Raw genomic sequence first — 7,414 nt, forward strand, 5'->3', positions numbered from 1 at the left:
GAGAGCTGAAGACAGAGAAGAAGCAGCGAGTAGAGAGCGGCAGAATCCATTTGTAATTCTTGGTTCCGTTGTGACGGCAGTGAGACAAGCAGACTGGAGGTAGCAAGCAGAGGTGGCGATTCTCTTTCTAGCGACAGCGGAGAAGGGCCTCTCATAGATTTGTTTTCCTCTTTCCATCTTTATTCTTTTGTTAAATCTGAACTCTTTCTTTTCAGTTTGAATTTTATTTTTATGGATTTTATTTTAGCCATGTGTGGCTAGTTTTCTTCTAGACTTAGAGTAGCTATGAACTTACGTATGGATTAGACTTTGTTTTCATTTAATGAATTATGCTTGATGTTAATTTTGGTTACTTGATCTTGGTTTAATATATCTGTTTAATGTTTGGCCATCATTAAATATGAGTTTGAGCATTGAGGTTAGCCTTGACGAAGGAAATCTTAATTAGGCTCCAGGATTGAGTAATATGGGATTAGATTTTTATCTGATTTGCGAGTAGGATAGAAATATACCTAGGAGCCCCATATAATTGATGAAGAGTGAAATTATTTTATCCTCTTAAGTATTTGAGTTAGACATAACCTTATTACTTAGGAGAGAGTTATAAGTGGATCGAAAGACACTTTTAACTATAAATACTTTAGATTAACTAAATTAACATTGAGACTAATTAGTTAAATAAAAAGCAAAAGTCTATGAAACTAGTAAGGGATTAGTAACTCTAAGTTGCCTTTAATATTGAATTTTTTTCTGTCTTTATTCTTTTTATCCGATCGTTCATAATTCAGCTTGCTTAACTTAATTGAAAACAGGAGCTTTAGTGCCTAAACACTATTTTGTCTAATTCTCTGTGGGAACGATACTCTATACTTACTCTTTATTACTTGATCGACACGTGCACTTGCGTTATTCACAAATTGTGTGCATCAAGTTTTTGGCGCCGTTGCCGGGGAATTAAGGCAATTAGTTTTTAGAATTAGAGGACCTTTAGTAATTTAAGTTTAAGCATTTAGTTTTTTTTTCCTCCTAATTTATTTTTTTGCTTATTTTGATAGTTAGGACAATTTTCTTTATTTTAATTTTAATTTATTTTTTTCCCTTTGTCCACTTCGATTCTTGATCTTTTCCCTCTTTGTCTTTGCAGTAATTCATAGTATATGCCACGTAGATCAAGAAATACACCTGTGAAGACGAGGAGCGTGAATGAGCTTCTAGAGACAACAACACCTGAGCATCCGGTTGGCAAAACTCTAGAAAAAGAGATGGCAGAAGATGAGAATGATAGGTTGGGTGTCAATGATTTCTTGGGAAAACAACCTCGAGGGTACCAATCTGGAATCAAAGTACCACAATTCCAAGCCACTAATTTTGAGATTAAGCAAACAATGCTCAAAATGTTGGAACTTATTGGGCAATTTGGGGGATACAGTAATCAGGATCCTAATCGGCATCTAGTCGAATTTCTTGATGTGTGTGATTCTTTTAAGCAAAATGGAGTTCCTAGTGATGTCATTCGTCTTCGGCTCTTTCCTTACTCTTTACAAGGGAAGGCTAAAGAATGGCTCAACAACCTGGAAGAAGGCAGTATTTCATCATGGGATGACTTGGAAGAGAAGTTTCGATCTAGATTCTTCCCTCATAACAAGATAGTGGATGCTAGAGCCAAATTGATGAATTTTAGCCAACAATTTGATGAGCACCTATATGAAGCTTGGGAAAGATTTAAGTTGCTGGTCAGACAAAGCCCAGGACATAATCAAGAGAAGTGGGTCTTACTTCAAATTTTTAGTAGTCGGTTGACGCCTGAATCCAAATCTGAATTAAATGCTGTTACAAATAGAGGAATTACCAAGCAACCGGTGAACCATGTTTGGAGTTGCTTGGATGACTTGGCTGCTGATTATATTCATAATAGTAATGAACGGAAACAGGTGAAATCTGTAGAAAATGCTGCCAATGACTCTTCTTCACAAGTGATTGCTATGCTCAATACTCTCAACAAAAGATTTGATCACTTAGAAGCACGAGTTGACAAATCCAATAGAGGACAACTAGGGGTTAATGCCATATATACCCCGTGCGATTACTGCGGAGATAGACATGCTTCTGAACAATGCCCTACGTGTTAACAAGTAGAGCCAGTGAACTATGTTGGAAATTTTTGGGGTAATAATCAGAACAACCCTTATGCCAACACTTACAATCCAGGATTAAGGAATCACCCTAACCTGTCTTGGAAACACGGTTCAACACTGGATCAAGTGTCAACTTCTGGTGTAAGGCAAGTCTCACCTCCTGGATTTTCTCAATTGGGAAGGCAACATATCCCTAACCAAGTGCCCAAGGTTGATTTAGAGGAAATGATGGCTAAGCTCATGTCTTCTCAGATTAAAAGTAATCAAGAGCAAGCCAACATTAATGCAAGAGTAGACTCATCACTTAGGAATCTTGAGGTGCAAATGGGGCAAATCGCAACTGCTGTGAATGCGCTTCAACAAGGAAGGTTACCAAGCAATACTGTACCTAATCCTCGTAAAGATGGTAAAGAGGAGTGCAACGCGATCACCTTGAGGAGTGGTAAGCAATTACCTGATATATCTCCTAAGGCATCAAAGTCAAAACAAACAACTGAGGTACGTTCTGAGCCTAGCAAAAATAAACCAACTGTTGATGAGAAGGAAAATAATGGTGTGACTAGTAAGGAAAAGACAGTTGAGCGTCCTAAAGTGGTGCCACCACTTCCTTTCCCGCAAGTGTTTCAGAAGCAAGTTGAAGATCAACAATATTCTAAGTTTCTGGAAATCTTCAAGCAACTTCATATCAATATTCCTTTTTCTGAGGCATTAGAGCACATGCCCAAATATGCCAAGTTTCTCAAGGACATGTTAAGCAAGAAGAGACGACATACTGAGTATGCTACTGTGGCACTAACTAAGGAGACAACTAGCATAATTAAGCCCCACATCCCTTTGAAGTGTAAGGATCCTAGTTCTTTTTCTATCCCATGCCTAATTGGAGAACAATTTAAAGGTCGTGCACTCTGTGACTTGGGGTCTGCTGTGAACCTTATGCCTCTCTCTGTTTTTAAGAAGCTCCATTTAGGAGAAGCTAGTCCCACAACTGTTACACTTCAGTTAGCAGACAGAAGCCTCTCATATCCATACGGCGTCATTGAGGATGTACTGGTGAAAGTTGAATCATTCATATATCCTGCTGATTTTATCATCATCAACATTGAAGAGGATAAAGAGATTCCACTAATTGTTGGAAGACCATTTATGGCTACCGCAAAAGCATTAGTGGATGTAGAGAAAGGGACAATAAGTCTACGCTTTGGTGACGAGCAAATCACCTTCAATATAGAGAAAACAATGAAGCATCCAAATATAGTGGAGCAATGTGCAAGTATTTCGGTGATAGATGAGTTGATTCAAGAGGAGTTGGATTCGTTTGCTAATAATGACCTGCTCCAAACATTGTTAGCTGAAATTGATATTGGGGAGGATATTAGCCAAGGACAAATTGGGCATGTTTTGAGCACCTCTACAACATTCATTAAGAAATATTGGCAATTTGAATCCTTAGGGCTAGAATCACGAACGACTCCAATTCTTAAACCTTCTTTAGAGCAACCCCCAATGTTAGAGTTGAAGCCACTTCCGTCCCATCTAAAGTATGCATATTTGGGAAATTCTAAAACATTACCAGTAGTAATTTCATCATCACTCTCAGTAGAGCAAGAAGAGCGGTTACTACAGGTGTTAAAGAATAATAAGAAGGCTATAGGATGGACAATAGCGGATATTAAGGGAATCAGCCCTGCCATAGTGATGCATAAGATTCTACTCGAAGATAATCATAAGAAATCCATCCAGCATCAAAGGAGGCTAAACCCTATGATGAAAGAAGTGGTAAAAAAGGAGGTTATTAAGTGGTTGGATGCTAGAATTATTTATCCCATTTTTGATAGCTCGTGGGTTAGCCCAATGCAATGTGTTCCTAAGAAAGGTGGCATGACAGTAATCACTAATGACCAAAACGAGCTCATCCCTACCCGAACAGTTACTGGTTGGCGAATTTGTATAGACTATAGAAAACTCAATGAAGCCACAAGGAAGGATCATTTTCCACTTCCTTTCATTGACCAAATGTTAGATCGGTTAGCTGGCAAGGAATTCTTTTGCTTCCTGGATGGTTATTCAGGATACAATCAAATTGCCATACACCCAGATGATCAAGAGAAAACAACATTTACTTGTCCTTATGGCATGTTTGCCTTCAGAAGAATGCCATTCGGTCTATGCAATGCACCTGCTACTTTTCAAAGGTGTATGATGAGCTTATTCTCTGACATGATAGAAGAGAGAATGGAGGTGTTTATGGATGATTTTTCTGTATTTGGTGAGTCATTTGATAGTTGCTTACTAAACCTAGAGATGGTGTTGAAAAGATGTGAAGAGACACACCTGGTACTTAATTGGGAAAAATGTCTTTTCATGGTCACTGAGGGGATTGTCTTAGGTCATAAGGTGTCAAAAAAGGGCTTAGAGGTAGATAGAGCAAAGACCTCTGTTATTAAGCAGCTTCCCCCTCCATCAAATGTAAAGGCTGTGAGAAGTTTCTTAGGGCATGCTGGCTTTTATCGTCGATTTATCAAGGATTTCTCTAAAATCACCAAGCCACTCTGTCAGCTACTTGAGAAAGATGCACCCTTCAACTTTGATCAAGATTGTTTGAAAGCTTTTGAAGAGCTTAAGAGATGATTGATATCTGCTCCGATCATTGTTGCTCCTGATTGGTCATTACCGTTTGAGGTGATGTGTGATGCAAGCGACTATGCGGTTGGAGCTGTTCTTGGACAAAGGAAGGGAAATGTATTTCATCCAATTTACTATGCCAGTAAGACTCTAACAGGAGCTCAGGTAAATTACACCACTACTGAAAAAGAGCTATTGGGTATAGTGTTTGCTTTTGATAAGTTTAGAGCTTACTTGATGGGTGTTAAAATTACTGTCTTTACTGATCATGCTGCAATCAAATATCTGATAAGTAAAAAAGAGTCTAAGCCTAAGTTAATTAGATGGATCTTATTGTTGCAAGAATTTGACGTTCAGATAATTGATAGGAAAGGTTGTGAAAATCATGTTGCTGATCATTTGTCTAGGTTAGAGAACGAGAAAGATGAAAATGAGATTAATGATAGCTTTCCTGATGAACATGTGTTTGTTATTACCTGCACTGAATTGCCTTGGTATGCTGATTATGTGAATTTTCTGTTCTGTGGTGTTCTTCCACCTAATGTCAATTCATATCACAAGAAAAGTTTTTGCATGATGTGAAGTTATATGTGTGGGATGAACCTTTCTTGTATAAGAGATGTGCTGATCAAGTTTTAAGAAAGTGTGTGCTGCAAAATGAACAATTTGAAATTTTATCTGCTTGCCATGATGCTCCTTACGGAGGCCATTTTAATGGTAACCGTACAGCTTGTAAGATTTTACAATGTGGATATTATTGGCCTACTCTCTTTAAAGATGCCTATGCTTTTGTTTCTCATTGTGATGCATGTCAAAGAACAGGTAACATATCAAAAAGGCATGAAATGCCCCAAACAGGTATTATTGAGGTAGAGTTATTTGATGTATGGGGAATTGATTTCATGGGGCCTTTTATTTCATCTAGAGGACATCAATATATTCTAGTTGCTGTTGATTATGTGAGTAAGTGGATTGAGGCTATGGCATGCCATACTAATGATGCTAATACGGTTGTGCGGTTTTTGAAAAAGAACATTTTTACTCGTTTTGGCACACCGAAAGCCATCATTAGTGATGGGGGGACTCATTTTAATAACAAATTATTTAAAAGTTTGCTTGCAAAGTATGGAGTCACTCATAAAATGGCTTTGGCATACCATCCTCAAACCAATGGCCTATGTGAAGTATCGAATAGAGAAATCAAAAGGATTTTGGAAAAGACTATGAGTCCTACTAGAAAGGATTGGGTAGATAAGCTCGATGATGCATTATGGGCTTATAGGACAGCTTTTAAAACACCTATTGGTATGTCCCCATATCAATTGATATTTGGAAAAGCATGTCACTTACCTATTGAACTAGAGCATAAGGCATTTTGGGCTGTAAAGAAATTGAATTTTGATATGAATCAGGCAAGTGAGAAAAGATTGATGCAACTAAATGAGTTAGATGAATTTTGACTACAAGCTTATGAAAGTTCTAGAATTTATAAGGAGAGGACCAAAAGATTTCATGATAAGCACATTTTAATTAGAAAATTTGAACCTGGACAGCTTGTTTTGCTTTAGAACTCACGTTTGAAGTTGTTTCCTGGAAAGCTTAAATCTCGATGGTCAGGACCTTTTAGGGTGATTTCTGTGGCACCAAGTGGAGCTGTGGAGGTCAAAGATGAAAGAACAGGTGATTGCTTCAAGGTGAATGGGCAAAGACTCAAACAGTATCATGGTGGTGAAGTAGATCGATAGAAGATGGTCTACTGCTTATCTACGCCTTCTTGATTTGCTAATATAGTCGAGCTAAAGACTCTAAATTTAGCGCTTATTGGGAGGCAACCCAATTAATTTTGCTCTCATTTAGTTTTTTCCCCCCCCCCCTATTTCATTTGTTCAATCTTGTTTTGCTGATGACCACTCCCATATTTATTTTTCTCTCCCTATTTTTTCCCCTCGTTCTTCACCACACCCCTTCTAAGACTTGTTGCAGGAAAGGAATGCGACATTAAAGGAACTTAAGGAGGACCTCCAACTCCTGATTGACAATTTAATCAGGGAAGTACTAGTTTCTTTCTTTTTATATTTTCTGCAACATTGAGGACAATGTTTGATCTAAGTGTGGGGGGGTGATCTAAGAAATTTAAGGGTTTAAGGTTTTTTTTTAACTTGAATAATTTGGAAGGAAAAGAGGTATTTTGCTTTGATTTTGAGACTACAGGGATTTAAATAAGTATATCTTAGGAGCTAGTGACATGAAAGGAAGTTGATTGCATATACTGAAATTTATGTGATGATGCATGTTTTAGTTTGATTGAATTGAGTAAGATAGTATAACCTGTTGGAAAGAATTTTGAGCTTAAACATTCAATTCTAGTGTGATTTTTCACTTGTTTGAACTTATTCTTCAGAACTTGTCTTAGTTCTTTTCACAACTACCTTACACATGTGAAATTCTTTAATATGATTTAGGCATTCATATTGCTAGCCAGCTAGACCAAATGGCCGACCATTTAACATATACATCCTTTGTTACCCCTTTGAGCCTGCTAGCCTTTTCTTCCATTCATTATTCATCACATAACACCTTTCATACAAGAATGCATTATTTATTTTATTTCAACCCACCCTACTTGGAGTATCGTCATTAATCAATAACATTATGCA

The 7,414-nt window shown here is 37.6% G+C and overlaps 1 pseudogene; it reads left to right on the forward strand.

Annotated features, from left to right (window-relative positions):
- The first annotated feature begins 1,157 nt into the window (after positions 1-1,157).
- Positions 1,158-6,861, forward strand: LOC114736085 (uncharacterized; annotated as a pseudogene).
- The last annotated feature ends 553 nt before the right edge of the window (positions 6,862-7,414 follow it).

The sequence above is a fragment of the Neltuma alba genome, unplaced genomic scaffold, assembly GCF_004799145.2.
Source record: "Neltuma alba isolate B1F8T4 unplaced genomic scaffold, ASM479914v2 tig00013300_pilon, whole genome shotgun sequence".
NCBI lineage: Eukaryota > Viridiplantae > Streptophyta > Magnoliopsida > Fabales > Fabaceae > Neltuma > Neltuma alba.